General features: G+C 47.8%; 1 long non-coding RNA gene across 2 annotated transcripts; it reads right to left on the bottom strand.

Annotated features, from left to right (window-relative positions):
- Positions 1-278: 278 nt before the first annotated feature.
- LOC122199215 lies at positions 279-19,303 on the bottom strand. 2 transcript variants are annotated; one of them, XR_006193421.1, is made up of 4 exons: positions 11,538-19,303; positions 8,319-8,436; positions 7,629-7,750; positions 279-3,203 (listed from the first exon to the last, which is right to left on the bottom strand). It is a non-coding gene; the product is annotated as an uncharacterized LOC122199215 (long non-coding RNA). The 2 variants fall into 2 exon arrangements; XR_006193420.1 differs by lacking the exon at positions 279-3,203 and having other exon boundaries at positions 5,196-7,750; positions 11,538-19,302.
- Between the last annotated feature and the right edge of the window lie 1,069 nt (positions 19,304-20,372).

Below are 20,372 nucleotides of genomic sequence, written 5' to 3'. Positions count from 1 at the left end.
ACGCCACAGGGACTCGAACCCTGGCCCAGCAGCACCGGGCGTGCCACCACCAGCGCCTTTTGCTTTTTCCTGCTTGTTTTCTCACAGACTCAAAGGTGAAAAGCAAAACCTGAACGCGGCCATGGGCCGCGGCCAGTAAAAGAAACACCTGCGGCGGCTCCGGGCCCCCTTCCCTCCCAGGTTCCCCCTCGCTGCCCTGACAGCCCTGTCAAAGGTGCAGCCAGGGGGACGCGTGTCCCCTTGGCCGCATGGACACATGTTTCCTGTTGTGCTGGATGCACATCCCAACTGCAGGAGCTCACAAAGTCCGACGGAAAACTGAACCACAAGTTATGGTCCTGCTCACTGTAGGGCAATGTCTTCGTATGTAGATGGAAATTTCCAAAAAGATCCTAAGAAATGGGAGAGGCCACCTCTCTGCAGTAGGGCTGGGATGAGTGAGGGGAGAAGGATTTTACTTTCATTTTATACCTTTTCCATGGCTTGAATTTTTAACTGTATGCAGATGACTTTTATAATTAAAGGCAAAACTTTCAAGTTTTTCATCCAGAACAGGAAATCTAAGAACTAGAGGAAATTTCAAGCACCCCAGCCTAGCTCAAATGCCAGTGGTCCTCCGCATCTGCTGGGCCCCTGCTGTGTGGGGCCACACAGTCTAGCCCACCTGCCTGGCCTGCCGTCCTCGCTCTCTCCACCAGTGCCGGCTGTGGGGTCCTTCCTGCGAAGCTGCCACTGCTTGAAAATGAAGTCAGAAGCACAGTGTCCCCACCAGCCTCTGGCCCCGTGTCTGAGTTCCCCGAGAGGACGGTCTGAGTCACCAGGGCCCCAGAGACAGGAGGAACAGGAAGCGTACCCTGGACCCTGGGCCACTTTACCTGCCCTGGGCCACCCTCCCCATCTGGGCCCCAAGCACCTGCTGCTCCCAGGCTGGGCTCTGCCTCCTGTGGGCCCACGGCGGGTCCAGTGGGAGCATCCCCAAGCTCTGCGGTCCTCATCCAGGAGTCCTGTCCTGGCCTCTTACGAGGGGAGGGCTCCTGGACCCCTCCCACCAGCCCGGAGGAGCCCAGTAGCCCTTCTCCAGTGGAGTCCAGAGGAGAAGGTGAGGCTCAGAGAGGACTGAGACCTGTTCAGGGTCACACCAGGCCAGGCTGACAACGGGTCCTCTCTACTAGTCCTGACGGATGCTCTGCAAGCACAGCCAGTCTTGTCTGTCTGTCTGTCTGTCTGTCTCTCTCTCTCTCTCTCACACACACACACACACACACACACACACACACACACACACACACCCCAAGGTCTGGGGACCACTGGGTGAGCTCAGAGCCAGACTTCCATCCCCCTCACCCATCTCCCTCACCTCTCCCCCACCTCCTCGCTTGCCCATCGCCCCTCCTGGCCTCTCTCCAGGCTTCAGCCCCCAAACACACCACAAAAGGCAGGCACTTACTTACTGCAGCAGGAAAGAGGAACCGTGCATAGCCATCTAAGTCCCAACCTGACGGAGGAACAAAGCTCTGACCTTAAAAGGCCTTAAAAAATGGGGGGGGGGGGGGGTAGTCAAAACACAGTCTGTAAGATGAGCAAAGAATTAATTCAACATGTTAGTGACAAGACCCTCAAGGTGTCTGCTTAAGGAAACTCAGAGAGTGACCTACACAGGAAACGTGTCCCCAGTGAAAATTAAAATGGCTTCAAGGGAAAAATAAAATAAAAATAAAATAAAATGGCTTCAAGGAAGCACTCCACACTCACAGGCAAAAACAGAAAAAATTGTGTTGGCAGGGCAGTGGGCAAAACAGGAGTGCATAACCGGCCCTTTCCAAACATCTGGACCCAGGGCAGTGAGCGAAGAGAAGCAAGCAATTCCCGCCCCTTGCCTCCGGCCAGGGGACAAACCAAGAGCAGCCTGGAGGTATAAGAGAGGATTTGCCCAAAGACGCCTGTGCCCGTGTAATTCAGGATTACAAAATGCTGGAACCAGCCCACGCAAAAGCCCACGAGGTGACAGTGGCAGGCTCACAGCCTGGAACACCCCAGAGAGCCTCAGCCAGAACAGGCGGATTATTTCAACACGAGTCACTGTGTCTACAAGGTAGCCTGAAGTGGAAGAAGCAAAATGGCTCCCGATCACTACTGTATACAACGAAGACACGACACGGGCAGGAAACAGACGAGAGATGGAAAAATGGTTTCAAGGTTCAACAGTTGAAAATTCCAACACACAGGTACTTCATTCAACCCGCAAAGGAGGAGACAGTGAGGTGGGGGTGGGGAGGGGGTGGGCTCCCGTCTGCCCGGTCAGCACCCGGCACTCCACGCGGCAGGGCCGGACTCCACGCACCAAATACACTGCAGCGAAACACACAGAACAAAACCGGTGAGCAGTCTTGGGGGCAGCGGAGAGAACCACGAGTGGTGGGGAAAATGGAATCACGCTTCGCATTACATGGGGACGTCGCGGCTTTGGACTGGACCCCCAAACCGTCGAGAGGGACGGACCCAACGTACGGAATGTGACAAAGAATACTTTCTCAAACGCCATGGAGCATTTATAAAAATAATCATACCTTAAGCAGCGAAGAAAGGGAGCCACAGATCCAAAAGGGCAGAAACTGTACCGGGCACTTCCTCAGGTAACCATTCATTAAAATAGAAATTGATTATAATAGTTAAAAAAAACAAAACACAACCCTTCCGAAACCTCGGGAAATTTAAAGCGCACTCTTTAAATAACTATGTTCAAATGATACGTCAGAACTAAAAGCAAAAGCAAATAGGAAATAAGGACAATAAACTCTTTTCCCAAATACAGACAGGGAGCCTTCAGGTGCACCAAGGGGCACCTCCTGAGTCCCCACCGTGGCCCGGCCAGCCCCACCTGCACTCCCAGCTCCAGCCAGTTCCCTTCACAGCTCAGAGGCTTTGCTATCGCCCTTTTCTCAGCCAGGAATGCTCTTCCTTACAGCCTCACCTACCTGTCAAGCGACAGCTCAAAGGTCTCCCCTGGGTTAGGGCTCTGTCTTCACCCTCAGGCTGCACTCCATCCCCGGTGGCTGTTGCCGCACCGTGTTCACTCACCATCTATCTAGTCACCATCGGAGACCCGTCCCCCGGGAGAACGGGGGCACCACGGGAAGGCAAGGCCTTTCATCTCGCCTGCCTGTGTCTGTGGAGACCAGCCGAGTATCTGGACACCGAGGAGGCTGTTGGTTGGAGTGATCGTTAGAAACCAAACTGTGGACCGAAGCAACAGCAGTTGGCCGTTCCCCCCTGCAGAACGCCCCCCATGCTCCCGCTGGGCCCTGGCCACTAACTGGCCTCCACGCATCCTCTGGCGGCGGGGGTGGCGGGGGCGGGGAGGGGGCAGCAGCTGCCTCCCTTACGGAGGGTCCACGCGTCAGCATTGGAGGGCTCTGTCCGTGGTCACAGTGGGGCTAGAGCAGGACCGCCTCCTGCCACAGCCTCCCTGACCGCGCTCTGCCTCCCCCGCCTTCCGCACTAAGCACGTAAGGCAAGACTGGAAAAAGAGGGACAAACAACATCCAAGGAGAGCACAAGAATTAATGAAGTAAAAGCAGAAATTAATAAATTACAACATGAAAACAGAACTGGGTATTCTCTCTAAAGTTGCTTCTTTGAAAAAACCAGTAAAATAGATCTCTCGAAAGTCTGTCAGAGATAAACTAGGAATAAAAAGTGAAAACTATTTTTTTTCCTTCCACCCCCAAAAACCATTGACAAGGATATTAAAATGCAAAAAAAAAAAAAAAAAAAAAAAAAAAGCTCTACACTAATACGTATTTAAGAAGGCAATTTTCTTAGAAACCTTAATTCAAACAAATTGACTTACAATGAAATAGAAATACGGACTAGCCTATAACTCAGGAAGACATTGGAAGTTCGCAAAGAACTTGGAATCTCCAAAAGGAAGTGGCGGCCCGGGCGGCATTACCCAACACTCTGTGTCCAGTCAACTGTGCAAAGTGGGGAGGCTGACAGGGACCGGAAACAGCAGGGCCCCTCACTCCCAGCACCTGTGCCGTGTGACCCCTCATCTCAGCCTCACGCAAACCACGAGTTATGTTCTGACTTTATTTTTGTCCCCATTTTATTAAGGAAACCGGCTTCAAGGATTTTAGAAATGTGGTCAACGTCACGTGCTAAGTGGCAAAGCAGGGAACAGAAAGTCAGTTGTCCAGCTCAGAGGTTTGCTCTTTGCTGCTGCTCTTAAAAGCGTCTCTGCCTTTCCTGAGGTCCTGATACGGAAGCCTGCCTGACAACGCCCTGAAGCTGAAGTGGACCTTCTGATTCATTTCTGTGTTGGCGGAATAGAGCTCCAGGCTTGGGACGGGTGTGTTTCAGAAACCACAGGAGGCCATAATATTCCGTGATGTAATTAATCATGAGAGAATGAAAGGAGAAAAACTCGATGCTTGGGGGGGCAGCGGCGGGGGGGGGGGGGGAATGCAGAAAAGACATCCGAATAAATCCATTATCTATTACTGGACATAAAAAACAAAACCAAACCTTCCAAGCACTCCAACGAGACGACCCCGGCACACGCACCAGGTGGAACCCGCTGACGTCGCACAGGAAGGAGTGCTCACCCACTTCACGCTACAGGATCGGAACACTCTTTTCTCTGCCCCCAAACCTTAATCATTCACACGACACCTGGACATTTTTTGCCGTATAACCAGTCCTAGTTTGTTTTTTTTTTCCTTAAATCAAGTTACTTTCGACATATAAATTTATTTTATGTCAAAGAACACTACCAAGAAAGTGGAAACACGACCCCCAGAAGGGAAAAGCATGATAAGGCTCTAGTATCCAGAATACACAAAGAACTCTTAAAATTCAATAACGAAAAGATAAACACTCAATTAAAAAGGGGACAAAAGATCAGTATAGACAGTTCTCTAGAGAAGATCTACACATGGCCAACAAGCACATGGAAAGGTGCTAGACACTGTTAGTCATGAGAGAAGTGCAAATCAAAATCACAGGACATACCACATCACACCCATTAGGATGGCTATGATCAAAAAGCCAGAGGGGTGCCTGGCTGGCTTGGGTGGATGAGCATGCGACCCCGGGTTGGGAGTTCAAATCCTACACTGGGCATAGAGCTTATATAAAAACCACACACACACACACACACACACACACACACACACACACACACACAGCTAAATAAGAACAAGGGTTGAGGGTGTGGAGAAATCAGAAACCTCATCAATTAATGGCGAGAATGTAAAATGGTGCAGCTACACTGGGAGACAGTTTTGCGGATCCTCAAAAAGTTAAGCACAGAGTTATCTGACCCAGCACTTCCACTCTGAGGCACACACCAAAGACAATTTAAAACAAATTCACATAAAAAGTGCATAGAGGTATTATTCATAATAGCCAAATGAGTGGAAACAACCCAAATGTCCAACAAATGACTGGATCAACAAAATGTGGTGTAGCCACACCAAGGGCATATTCAGCCTCACAAAGGAATCGAGTATTGTTACATGCTGCAACGTGAATGAAACTTGCAAACACTGTGCTAACTGAAGTAGGACGGACACAAAAGGACAAATGTATGATTCCGTTCGTAGGAGGAACCTAGAATAGGCAAATAGACAGAGAGTATAGTAAAGGTTATCAGGAACCAGGAGGAGGAACACCAACCTGCAGAAGCTGCTCGTGCTGTGTTCTTGCCAATCACTAGGTTGCCTCTGCCAAATCAATGTCACATGTACTTAACTCACATTCACATCTATTGCAAACAGACTTTGATCAGTTACAATAATGAAAATGCAGGAAAAAAAGTGGGGGGGGGGAACCGGGAGGAGGGAGGGAGGGATGGGAAGTTACTGTTTTATGGGGATCAGGCTTCTGTTTGGGAAAATGAAAAAGTCCTGGAAATGGGATGACAGTGATGGTTGGCAAAACACGGTGAACACACTAAAACCCACTGAATTGTACACGTTGACAGTATGAATCTTACAGTATGTGGGGGGACACTTCAATTAAAAAGAGAACAAATATATTTCTCTTAAAAGGAAATGTTGTATTACCACCATAAATAGAAAACCAGCAATTTTCAAATACATGATAAAACAAATACGTGAATAGTAAAATTTGAAGAGGTCTGTCAGCAGATCACTCCAGCTGAGGACCGTCAGGATGACAACCAACGGGCAGCCTGAAGTGTGCTGCTGGGGCTTGTGCACACCTGCCAGGGCCAGCCTGACCCCTCTATCCGCCGACAGATCCCACCAGCGGATTGGGTGGGAACAAGACCACGATGCTCACAGCTCATTAGTGATTACAGCCAATGCCAGCAAGACAGGAGAGAAGCATGAAAAACGGAATGAATCACATGGATGACAGAACCATTAAAGATGACTCTGAAACTCCAGTAGAACAGTGCTCACTCCGTGTCAGCAGAGCACTGAGCACGATGCCTCTTTATTTCATTAAACCCTCATCCCACTTCTTAGTAGATAATATGATTATCCCTTCTTACAAATGGAGAAACTGAGGCAGAGAGCTCGTGGCACAGAAAATAAATAAGGGGCAAGTCAAGCATGAGAGCAGAGTCATCTGACTCAAAAGCCCTTTTAGCCTGGATGCTATATTGTCTTCCAATTGGCCTTAATAATCAGCCTATTTATGTCCGAAATAATGTATACCTATAAAACAAGTCTTATCATATACTACCACAACCAGGAATTTTAATGGAAAAATATATCTAACCACAACACAGAATATAACATATCTAGGAGCGAACTTCATAAATGTCCATAACTTGCCTAAGAGAGGGCTATAATTTCTGAGGGACACGAAAATCATCCAATCCTAAACGAACAGGGGGGGCCTGTTCCTAAATGGAAAGTCTCAACGTCATAACATATCGATAAACATAAACAATTCCAGTAAAAATCAGAGTACCTTAAAAAAAGAATGCCAGGGGCTTGTATTACCACGTTTTACAATCAGATGTGATAAAGCTAATATAATGAAAACACTGGACTGGCGGAGGAAAGATAGATCGGCGGAACAAACTAGAAAGTTCAGAAACATACTCAATCACATTAAAGGTACTTAGTACATAACTAACAAGCTTCAGATCAGTAGAGAAGGCATCATCCAGGAAGCGGCGCTGGGGAAATCAGCCGTCTTGAACTAATTGGATTCTTACCTCACACTGTACAAACACCAACACGACTTCTAGACGGATTAAAGAGTTATGTCAAATGTCAAAAATGAAAGCACAAGGAAGCCAGTGGGAAATACGGCAGCACATCAAAGTATGAAACCACGATCAAAATAACAGACTTGACAACAAAACTGAAAACCACTGGCAAGATGCAGCAAGTAAATTTAAAAGGCAAATTACAACTTGAAAGCAACGTGGCAGCATCGCGCGTCAACTTAAAAAAAAGGAAAAAAGGGCAAACTACAAACTTAATGTTTTGTAGTCATTCGAGGGTAGACGTCCTCCAGTGAAGGGTTCTCAGGAGATGAACACATAACTGAGGCACAAGCCGTCACACACGTCGGCCGACAAAGTGTTCACTCAGCTTTACAGAATCACAAAGTGGAAACTGAACCGCGGCGACACTGGAGCTTACCTTCTACTCAGCAAAGATAAAACCCCAAACGGCCAAGGCCGGGCTGCAGGGAACCACTGCGTCTGGAATGGGGTGGGGGTTGGGGGGGCACTTCACAACCTGAGTCATAAAACCCAGAAGCCCTAAAAGAAAACATTGATACATAAGTGTATTTAACACTCTGAACAGCAACATTCTAGCATGAAACACAAAAGCCAGATCAACGACAAACAGGCAAGTATTTGCCGCATCAGTGACAAAGGCTTAATTTCTTCAATATATGAAAAGCTCTTGAAAATCTGTAAGTACGCAGCCCAATAGAAATAGAACTCAAAACTACAATGAAATGCTATTTTTACTTCTCACATTGACAAGTAACCAAGTTTAAGAACGGTGTTGGTGAAGTGCGGGAAAACGTGAAGCGGAAGAACGGAGCTACGGCGAGCGTGGGCTGGCAGCACCCATCATATTCAGAAAGACACACAGACCAAGACCCAGAAACCTTCCCCCAAAGGCACAGTTGCCCATATACACAAACAACCACATAGGCAGATACTCAGTATAGCCTTATACACCGTAAAAATTGCTAGAAACAATCTAATTGCTCCTCACAAGGGAAAATGGGTAAATTTAAACACTGACTACCACACAGATGTGTTTCGAAAAGCCCAAGGAGGCCAAAAAAGACAAGCGGTGAGCTCCTAGACGTACCGTTAACTGAACAGTCCAAAGCGCGAGACCGGATGTGGTGTGCCGGGGCCTCTGTAGTGAAATAGGTACACAGGATTATCCAGAAAGAAATGCAAGCGACTGGCCGCAACTGCTGCCTCTGTGGGAAGGGAGGCTGGGGTTAGAGAAGGATGTCGCTACATCCCCTTTACAGGGTTTGAATTTTTTATATGTGCACATATCACTCTGAACATTTTTTATATCTTGAAACAAACTGGAAGAAAACCGGCAGAGCCTCTGCCCTTGGGGTCAGCAGGAGGCAGAGGCAGGGCCTCGCTCTGACACACAGACAGCTGGTCCCACAGCTGTTACATCGACAGAGGAGTCAAGGGGACAGCTACCACTTACCCCAGAAGCGAAGGGGGCAAGAATAAGGCTGCCGGGGATAGATCTGGGCCTTGTGGTTCCCAGCGTGAAGCTCCCCATGACCCTATTAGTCGAGTAAGAGACAGAGCAGGGCTCACACCTGTGCTCCTGGCCCTCGGGGGGCCTCTGAGGGGAAGCGCGTACTTAAAGGGGGAACCAGCTAAGGCTGGGTGCGGCAGGCAGGCAGCAGAGGGAGCAGACTGTGCCCCACCCGGATGCACGCCTTTTCCACTTGGGATTAGAAATGCTGACAGACAGATGCCAGGCAAGAAGATTTCAACAAGACCAAACAAATAAGATATAATTAAAAGCCACTTTCGGCCGATGTCACAACTGCTGTCCTAGAATAGTTGGTTTTTCAGCCTGCTTAGGAGAAAGAACGCCAGAAGTGGACTCAGAGTCTTGCTAGGTCTAAATAAGTCAGACACTATCTGATGCTCAATTCCGGTACCGACAAGCAGTCGTAGAGAGCGATCGGTTTTAACTCAATTCCATAGCACATTACTCTACTTTGGCAGCAGAAAGTCTCAACCCACCTGACAAGATGGAGAATCCCAGATGGCACAGCTGCTGTGCTGTGCTGTCCTGGAGGGGCTGCGAATGCCTGGAGCTTCCTTAACAAACACACTTAGGTGGATTTTTTTTTTTTTTTTAAGTTATATGAAAAGAAAGCAAGTAAAGATAAATCCAGTATTCGGGATGGCGATTACATTGGCCTAGAGATGGGGGCAGGGGGAGAAGATGACCACCCGGGTAGAAAAAGCTACTGTCTAACGTCCTAGGTTTGACACTGAACACAAGTCTCAGAAATGCTTACCACATTATTAAAAACTCCAAGGAAGCAAATAAAAGAGAGCCGTGTCATGTCACAAACCAAAGATTAACCCAGTTCTGTGTACTCAAGTTCCAACAAGGAGAGAATACTCTTGCCTTAAAGGGAGCAGCATAGCCTCCACATACTAGGTTTTCAAACGTAGTAACAGTGATGGTCATTAAAATTTGCTGTATTTGGCTAGAAACAACAGAAACTAGCGGCTAAAAATTCCAGAAACAGATTCAGGCAGATAATTAATTGCAAGACACTAATACCGACCTGGAGGAAAGCAAAGTAGAATTCAGTCAGTAAAAGTTTGACATTTCCACTTTATGAGTATAACTCATCAATTTAGATTCACCCCTAAATTGGATTCATAAGGTGAAGACTACTCAGGAAACTGTAAGAGTACACAGACATTTAGCTACTGAAGAAAACGTAATCAGAAGCAAAATGAACAGACTTACTAATTATTGTTAGACTTGGGAGATGGATGTTTTAAAAGTCCTTGTGTGATAGATACTTTTTGTACCAACAACAGAAGGGGAAAAAAGGAGTACGTTTGACACTCATAACTGGCAAACGCTTACCTTCTGAACGGAACAAAGAATCTACGACCATTATAGAACTCAGTAAGGCATTTCACACAGTAAGCGGGCAAAGAGGTAAAAGGCAGATGGTAGACCAAATGGTAAAACGGACTAACCAGTAAGTTCAAAAACATGGATCAAGACTACCAAAGCCCTTTTAATAGTAGCAATAAATACTTCATGACACTGGACTCGGCAATGACTTCTCGGACGTGGCACCAAAGGCACAGGTGACGAAGGTAAAAAAATAGATACACTGGACTACATGAGGGCTAAAAACTCCTGGGCATCAGAGGACGCGATCAACAGACTGAAGAGGCAGCCCACACAATGGGAGAAAATATTTCTAAGTCATCTATCTGATAAAGGGTTATTATTCAAAATATAGTTTAAGAACTACAAGTCAATAACAATAAAAAATGACCCAGATTTTAAAATGGGCGAAGGACTTGAAAAGATGTTTCCCCAAACAAGACATTCAAATGGCCAAGAATCTTATGAAAAGATGCTCAACATTACTAATTATTAGGCAAATGCAAATCAAAACCACAACGAAACATCACCTCACACCCAATAGGGTGGCTGCTATATAAAACAACAGAAAATAGCAAGTATTGGGGACCATGTGGAAAACTGGGATTCTTGCAGACCGGTGGGAATGCAAACTGGTGCAACCACTGTGGAAAACAGTATGGAGGTTCTTCAAAAAATTAAAAGTAGAATTACCATATGATCCAGCAGTCCCACTTCTGGGTGTATCTCCCAAAGAAATAAAAGCAGGGTTTCGAAAGGTATTTGCACACCCACGTTCCCAGCAGCATCGTTCACAACAACCAAAAGGTGGATGCGACCCAGGTATTAATTGACCAGCGGTAAACAAAATGTGTTACATACATCTGATGGAACGTTCCGGCTCTTTTATTTTTTTAAAGTAAACTCCACACCCAACATGGGGCTCGAGCTCATAGACCTCAGATCAAAAGTTGCACGCTCCAATGACTGAGCCAACCAGGTGCCCATTTCAGCTCTTGTAAAAAGGAAGAGAATTTTGACACATGTAACACAGATGAACCTTGAGGATATTATGCCAAGTAAAATAAGCCAGTCACCAAAGGCAAGTACCGTATGATTCTGTTTAACATGAGGTACCTAGAAAGGTCAAACTCCCAGAAACAGAGAAGGGTGGTTGCCAGGGGAGGGAGGGAGAAGGGAATGGGGAGTTTAGCAGGCACAGAGTTTCAGTTTTGCCAGATGAAAACGCCCTGGAGATTGGTTGCACGACAATACGTCACGCTACTGAACTGTACACTTAAAAATGATTAAGATGATAAATTTTATGTTGTATTTTACCACAACTAAAAAAAAAGTTGTAATAAGAAAAATTGAAAATATCCGATGTCACCAACTACGCAGGGAAATGGAGATACTCACAAGAGGAAGTGTAAGCTTTCCGGAGAGTATCCGAGTCCGTGAAACCGTGCATACTCACCGAGCAGGCAACGCCACACACATACCACACTCACAGAGACGCTCACAGCAGGCACAACCTAAAATAGTCAAGACACTGCTTACTACTTAGGAGACGGAGGAGACATCCTATAGTATAAGCACCACGGGATACAATAATGCAGTTTTTCATTTGATCTTTTTTTGAGGTCATGGGCCTCTTCGGCAAGCTTATGCTTTTCACACACACACAATATATATATGTGTATATATATAAAATACACACCGTTTCTGAGCACTCACAGACCTCTAGAAGCCCATCCATAGCATTCTTACGGAAGAATTAACAACCCTGAGAAAAAGCCACGTCCAACGTGTTTGTGAACTCCACTGATACAGGGAAATGCAAATGAAAACAGAAATGCAAAACCAGAGCAGACCAGAATATGCACACTGATTGCCATCAAAGGCTCAGAGCAAGGCGGGCAGGGAGGGGGAACCAGGAGGTAGTGGTTGGACAGGAGGCTGGGTAATGAGAGGAAGGTGGCACTGCAAACGCTCGATGAAGAGTAGCCATGTGCCCAGGACACACGTTCACCTGGCGCCATTTCACAGAGGAGGGAAACAGGCTCGGCGGGTGGGGTTCAGTGACTTTCTCTAGTGCATAAAGCTTCTAAGTGGCCAGGTCGGGGAAAACCCAGATCCATCCTTCGGCACCTGCTTTGGACACCTGCCCCCGGGGCTGGCGTTGCCATAGGTCCAAAACAGTTAGGATGCGGTAATGCAACCTCCATCACGGAGGCCCCCACTAGAAGACAATACCTGCCTGTCTCCAAGGTCTTCTCCAGTGAACTGTCCTACTGTGACAGCCGCGACTCTTCCACTCAATCATGTAGCCACAGGGCGGGGGACACCAGTAGGGGAGCAAGCTCTGGGGGGCTCTGAGAGGACATCAGCCCCTACCCCCCACTGGCTGCACAATAAACTCCAGTTGTGGTACATGTTTAAGCGTAAAAAATTAAGCCATAAGTGTCACAAGAAAATCCAGATTAATATTTATATACTTTTGGGGTGGGAGAGATCTAAGCAGAACACCGAGTGCAGAAACTATAGCAAAAGGACCTCAGAAAAATGGTGCCACTCTTTCGTATGTCTGAAACACAATACACAAAATGAAAAGGTAATCTAAAAACCGGGAAAAGTATTTACGTTGAACATAGATTGTTAATATCCTTAATATGTGTTTCTACAAAACAACCAATAGGAAAATGAGCAATTAGCCCAAGTAATTAGCCCCCCCCACACACACACACCACTGCAAATGGCCAATCCACAGATATTCTGTCTCAGTAGCGGTAAAGATATAAGGTTAATATAGTGATACCTTGGAATACTGTAGAAAAGGGAAGACAAAGCCAGGTTTACCTCAATTATGAGAACATTAATTTACAAAGTCCCTCCGGGAGGGCTATTTAGCACTATAAATGAACGAAAGTCTTAAGTTTGACATAGGCATTTCATATATTCATATACCCCAAAGAAAGAATATCAGATGTGATCAAGTGTGAGCCACAGGGAAGGTCATCATAGCTGTACTTCTTAAGAGAAAAAAAAAAAAAAAAAAAAAAAAAAACCTGGAAAATAAGATCATCTAACTTAAGATTGTTTAAACTGATATAGCCATATGATGGATTACATCACCACAAAAGATGCTTTTAATGACAGGAAAAGATGTTCACTATATATTAAGTGAAAGGAGTTGCAAAGCAATTTACGGCATAATCCCATTTTTGTAACAAAAAAAATCATATCTTATGCATAGGAAGAAAAAAACACTCTAGAAGCAAACATACCATAACAGAAAATTACTGAGGATTTTGGTTTTTCTGTCTTATTTGTAAGCCTCATGATAAACCTTTTTTATGCGTGAGAACTCAGTTAAGAGGTATTTAAAAGAGAGGGAAGGCGGCACAGAGCTGAGGGGCCTGCAGCAGAGAGCAGGCAGTGTCCTTACCCAGCAGGCCAGAAGGTGGCGGAGAGGACACCCACAAGAGCAAGGTCAAGGCCACACCCCCAGGGACATACACCTTTGCATCTTTTTATTTTTTGTTATTTTGCTACCTTCCTCTGCCCACTCCCAGACTGCAGGGGTGCAGTCTGTGTTAAATACGAACACTTAAAACATACAAGTATCTGTAAGCCTGTTTGCATTTCATTTAATATCAGCACCACACAATAGAGAGCAGACCAGAGGTTAACATTTCCTCCAGACACTCAGCCACACAGAGCGGCATAAGAGGTCCTACAAGTCCCTTAATGTCCAAGGTCAGGAAGACAAACCAAGGGCAGCCGGCAGAGTGGAAGAGGCGGTGGTTAGCGTCTGATCCCTTTTGTAAGGAGAGCCACTTAGGCAGTTCTGACTATGCCCAACCTGGGCACAGAGAGGCCTCAACCCATATTTACTCTTAGGCTATTTTCCTTTTTAAATGAACTTCCAAACGCAACTTTTGCTATCCTTATGCCCCCATTACTTTCATCTTGCACCAGATCACCATTTTCTACTTAATGAATTTCATCGTGTCATCCACTGCCTGTGCGAGTTCAGAGAGAAGGCCGAGTTCGGAGCTATGCACGAGGAGGCAAAATGATTAGCAAAAATCATCAACACGGTCATTCACACCTGCAGCCCACTCACTTGATGGGAGAATCATTGTGGGTGAAGAACAGGTAGAAGGCTCCTTTTTCTCAGACCATCTCAGGAGCCCCTGGATTGGGTGGAGGCTAGGGGGCCTGAGCTTCAGCTGCCTGCTGTCTGCCAATACCAACCACTGGGTGCCAACCACACCCTTATGGAAATCCTTTGTCAGCCAACATAGTTGCTAGGAAACACTGCCATTTAGAAAAACATTTATAGCAGTTACCTTCAAGGTTGGAAGCAAGAGTTTTGTAGTCAGCATATAAAAAACAAGGAGAAACTAGTTCTGAAAAGAGGGCAGGGCAGCTGGAGGAGGGCTGGGGTAAAAAGCAAAGAGAAGGGAAGGGGTAAGATAGGAAAGGAGACCTAGATTGTTCTACAGGGATGAAGGACCAGAGAGGTGAGCAGGGAAAGGATCCTGAAACTTGCACACAGCCGTGCCCACTCTCAGCAGAGCCTTTAGCCTGTCCCCCACCCCCCACCCCTGCCCGGCCACTTCCTCCTCCCCAGCACCCATCTCCAGTTTCTCAGTAGCAGACACATGAGGGTTTACCAGGACCCTAGACGCAGGCCACCTAGACACAAGGAGGGAGGACAATAGCCAGTCCCATGCCTGCTCTTGGAGGAATTCTCTAGGCCACGCTCTCCCACCGCTTTGTTTTGGTCACAGACCTAGCCTGTCCCATCTCCTCTCCCCTTCCAAGGTAAACTTCCCTTTCGGCTCCCTTGCAAACTAAAGCCTTAACGGAGGTTGGCAAGGGTTTCTATCCTGAGCCCAAAGTTTTGCCTCCTGCGAGGCAAAACCTTTGGGCCCAAGAGTAAATACACAACAGCAGCGTGAGGACTTTGCTCCCAGGATGAGCCTCCTGCCACTTCCCCACCCAGGACAGAGTCAATTTAGACACATGAGACGAACTATGGATTCCAAGAGCTTCTGCTCACACTCTCTGTTTAACCTTGGCCTGCTCCGCAGAGCAGGTGCACAATCGAGCCCAAACTCATGTCACTTACCAATAAAGCCAAACCAAAGTCTTTGGTACTAAAGATGAGAATTGTGTTTAGATTCGAGTCCAAAATACATTCCAGCTCCCCCAAACCACAAGTACAGAAAACACAGAACACGCGTCTGTTGTATTCTTCAGACGGTCTCCCTTCAGCAAAGGGAATGATAGGTCCCCTTTCCAATGATACCATTTGGAAATCTAACCAGTTAAAGTTCCAGGATATTAAAGTACTCGCCCAGGACCTTGACACTGACCTTCACCGGCTGGGTGGTTCAGCATCAGTTTGCACGACCATTAGACACTCCCTACGGTGAGCTGAGCCCCCATTCCTGTCCACCAGGCTGCAGACCATTGAGGACATACTTGTTTTATTTGAAGTTACTACACACTCCACTAAGTGACCTCAATTATTTAAAGCTACTGAACAGCAAATCTAGGCCTCAATCTATAAGAAGATGATACATCCAACGTCATTATCAAGATAACTTGTTTACAGAAAAGATAAAGGTCGAAAAACATAAGATAGCAATACAAATTAAAGAGTTTTAGAACTCAAACCTTTATTTGTGCTGTAAAGAAAACGATTAGTAATCATGTACACGATGCAACAGAAGACTAGTTCTCAGCACAGAGCAACACAGAAGTACTTTAACCACCCAGTGTAACAGCTTCCATTTCACAACAGCATAACAAACACATTTCCCCATACACGCATGACTAATAAATTCTGAGGACAGGAATTACATCATACCCAAGTCATGATGAAAAGCTGAACGATTCCAACATATTTTTAAACATTAAAAAAGAACCCATAAGACAAAAATCCCAGAAGCAAAAGGTATTGGGGATCTTAAATTTTTAGTGAAATCTAAGGTTAGAGGCACAGGAGAAAGAGCTACTGGTATTACTTTACCAACTCCCTGGATGCAGCTCAGAAACACGTAATCATAAACGGTTTTCTTGTCTTTCCCTGAATTTTTAAAAACAGACCACATCTAGTAAAGGCTCCCCGCTCCCCCGGCCACCATTCTGCCTATTCCCCAAACTGATTTTGGCTGAGAGTTGCTCCAGTACTGGATCAATCTGAAAAGCACAAATGTTCAAACTAAAGATAGAATCGATTCACTCAACCTTTGCAAGGCTACATGGATTGTTTGCTACTATATATCACAGTAATTTTACAGTGACCATAAAAAGGTTATTCTGTTACAAACACTAATGGCAAAAATTTTTACTGCTATTAACACGGACCACAAAGACAAGACATGTGTTTGAGACATAAAATTCCTATCATTGCACGTTCACTTTGCTCAGAATTTTCAACCACAACATCTCAGTAAATAGCAATGTTCCAAACCCCAAAGAGTACATCTAATCTCAAGTGCACACCAACATTTTAAACTTCAATACTTTAAAAGCTCACAATGTGCACATTTAAAGTCCTAAGACTTACAGCTCCCCAACACCCGCACACCTTCATATAAACCACTGAAAAAGCTCATGGAGCAGCAAAGGCTGGTGAGCACTCTGCCGATGGGGACTCCTGCCACCCAGCTTTCATGGGACTTGTACTCATGTTCAGTTGTCTTCCCTCTTTCCCACCTTGCAGCAAGGCAAAACAATTTTAGCTTCTTTCTAAAGTTTTGAAGCAATCTTTTGTGCTTTCTGAGAGACAATGTAACTAGCACTAACAATCTAGTAGCGTTAACTAGTATCTTCTTTCTCTGTGAGTCGATTACCTTCCCCAGAATTTTACCCTTTTTGCCAGAATTCCCTTCCAACCCCCATTCCCTACCACCCCTACCCTCTGCAACATTTACGGTATCAACCCAACCCTCTCCCTTTCCTCACCCCCACCCCTCCCAGTACCAATGCCAACGTGTACCACTCCAACTGTCACCCCTGCCAGAACCAATGCCAAGGTGTGCCCCCCCCCCCCCAACCCTCACACCTCAGTTGGGTCCTCCCATTTGAAGTTTACTTTCAAATGAAATCAAGCAAAATCCACATGAAAAAATATATAGAAGCATCAAAGATCACTGGTAGCCCCCCAACCATTTCCCTCAGTCATCTGTGATGCAATCAGAATGCCCAAAGACCTGCCATTTCTAACAGAATTTGGCCACAACCAACTTGTACCCATCCCGGGACTGTAGCATAACACAACGACCCCCCCACACCCCCACCCCCTTCGGTTTGCCAGTAGGCTTCATTTAAGTATTTGCTCAAGGCGTTTCAAACGTGAACACTTTCCCCAGACACAGGTTAGACCATCACACTAATTCCTCCAACCAATGTGCAGGCAGGCAGGCGCGTGGGTAGGCGAACGAGTCACCGGGCTCCATCCGCAAGATTCATCTACAAGGCACGACTCTGCGTTGCGGCACGTTACAACGTCCTACAGCTTAAGAATCTTCTTGAAGCAATGTTCGTAGCACAGAACTAGCAAAGACCGAAGGCTCAATTTAGAAGACGCGGCATCTGAAAACCTCCGCCCCGGAAAAGGAGGGGTGCCTGGGGGTTGGTGCTCCGGGATCAAACATTCAAAGCAACAGATCTGCTGATGGCCCGATGCATCTGCTTTGGACTTTGAATGATTGCCCCCTCGCGAGCTCATCTGAAAACCTTAAATGGTGGCCTCCTGCATACAGGGCTTCCTGAGCAAGGCCTGGAAACAGGACACTGGAGAAACTTCCACCTCCTAAGCCTCTGGAAATTCAATCTGCAGACATCAACTTAGGCGGGCTCTCTCCTTCAGGGTCTCCCCTCCTGCACTGCTACGACTCACACTGGCCATGGGCTCCATTTCTCCTGGTGCCATCTGATGACCACGATGAACACTATAGTAACAAACCATGGTCCATGAGGCATTTCGTAACTTTCAGCTGGTGCCATAGCTGCAGGCCCACCCAAGGGTACACATTCCGTCCCCACCCTCTCCGCAGGCAGGCAAGAACCACCCCACCCCACCCCGAGTCTCAGCAGGGCGTGCCTCTCCTCCTCCACGATTACCGACATAACCGAACTTCTCAAGGCCGTTGCCAACTTTCCCAGGCTTACCAGGTTACCAGAAGCAATGTTTTAAACGAATGGATAACCTCGAGAGAGTTAAAGGGAGGAGGAAGGGCAGAGTGAGCTCACAGAAGAAGTTAGCACGGAACCTAGAGGAAAAGTCCAAAGGGGAGCACTGCCACCTGGAAAATAAAGCTTGGGTCAATTTTGTCCCCAGACACACAAATATCCTGCCTCAGCAGCCCCAGCCTGTCAGGCGTCAGGCGCCACACCAGTAACCGCTTCGATGGCACCCTACCTCCTCAGTCACTCCTGAGACCACCCTTACCTCCGACAAAGGGTCTGACCTCACACCCAGACCTGGGTTTCACCAGGCTGGGCATGGCCTGGACCCTGTCCCAGGCCGAACCAAAATTACATACCACCCTGGGCCAGAGCTGTCAGGCCCGCGAAGCTAAGTTCAGTATCCACAAGACCAGGCCTCATCCCCACGCGGGTTCACAACCCTCTGAAAAAAAAGGGGGCTGCTGACATTGACGAGTTCGAGGTCTGCCCTCCCAGCCCTCCTGGGGCCCTGCACCCCACTGCCTTCCTTCCTGATCATTCTCTGGGAGCCAAACGCCCAATTCCGCTTCCTCTCCAGTAAGGGCGTTGAGATCCTGTTCTCCTCCTGCTTCTAACTTCTTTCCTCCTCCCACACAAACCAGGGCACGGGGCTCGCTCGGCCCACGCAGGAGCGGTGCCCTCCTAGAGGCCAAGTTCCCGTTCTCCAGAAGGAAGCGACAGCCAGGGCTAAAGGGCTGTGCTCCCCTGGGTCACTGCGGGGACCTTCAAGGCAGCTCTCCCCACCATAGGTCCCCCAGGATCTCGTTTCCTCTTTAACCTTTCTTATTCTCCTACCCCAACCCCCTCGAGTCTCATCTAAGCCTGTCATCTCCCCCATCTGCCCCCTGAGACCCTGAGCTGGCCACTTCCTCCCCCACAACTACAGCCAAGCCCGCGGCCCTCCCTGTCGCTAACTCCTGATTGACAGGCCACAACTTTTGCTTTTATAGCCCCGGGCCGCATCACTCGGGGCACGGCTCAACGGGACGATTCCTCCACCGCCACGCGAGGGGAAAAAAGTCCCTCCCTGACCTTGCCCAGGGAGACAACTCGGAGGCGGGTCTCGGTCTCCCGGGGCGTCCACCACCTGGATTCCTCAGTTGTCCCCGCCTCCCCTTTAGCAGTGCCTCGTGACACGGAAGATAGATTTCAAGGTCATATTTGGGAAGAGGATTCCGCGGGGGAGAGTCCCCTTTTTCTCTTCGGAGGACGAGGGAGTAGGAACACCGTTCCCTGAAAGACCGGGCAGTGGGGGCGGGTTGGCGGGCTGGGGCCGCATTCCCGAGGGGGCCAAAGCAAACGCCGGGTCTTCTTAGGTCGCCCCGCCCCGCATAAACCCGAAAGAAGGGCCGGCAGAGCGCCTGGAAAATTCCAGGCGGCCGCGGAGGGATCTCTGCAGAGGGCGCATCACCTCGGGCGGTGGCGGCGGAGCGCCGCCGCGTGACTCCTCGGGCGGCGGCTCGGCCGCGTGAGCGCCGGTGACGTCAGCGCCGAGGCGCGCGGGTGGGGGCGGGGCGGCCGGAGGCCCCGGGCGGCCGAACTCGGGACATTTCTAAGGGGTGCGGGGGGCTGCCCGCATGTTGGCGACCAGCCGTCCCTCGCAGAAGCGCACGCGGAGCTGCGCCTGTAGCGTCTCTGGTTGAGAAACCCCGCCGTGGGGTCGTTGTGTTAGGAATGGTTGGGGGACAAGTTGATTAAAACGTTAATGCCCCGTGATGTTCCTGCGTGGTGGCTTGTAGGCAATGTGTTACGGCTTTGTTATTTTGTCCCCAGGGGCCTGACGGTTTGAGGTGTTCCATAAGAAAACCACGCCTGGGATAGGCTACTGAATGATTTTTCATAATGCATTAAGGGGAAATCAGTAATTGCCAAATGATGAAATCAAAATCTTGTCAGTGCAGAAAACAGTATACAACTGCGTGGCTGTAAGACCAAAAGGATGCAGATAATTCAGCCCGTTTTACTTCTGGATTGGGAGGCGGGGAAGAAGGGAGACTTTGGGGA

The sequence above is a fragment of the Panthera leo genome, chromosome D1 (assembly GCF_018350215.1).
Source record: "Panthera leo isolate Ple1 chromosome D1, P.leo_Ple1_pat1.1, whole genome shotgun sequence".
Lineage (NCBI taxonomy): Eukaryota > Metazoa > Chordata > Mammalia > Carnivora > Felidae > Panthera > Panthera leo.
This window is presented reverse-complemented; position numbering and strand designations above follow the sequence as displayed.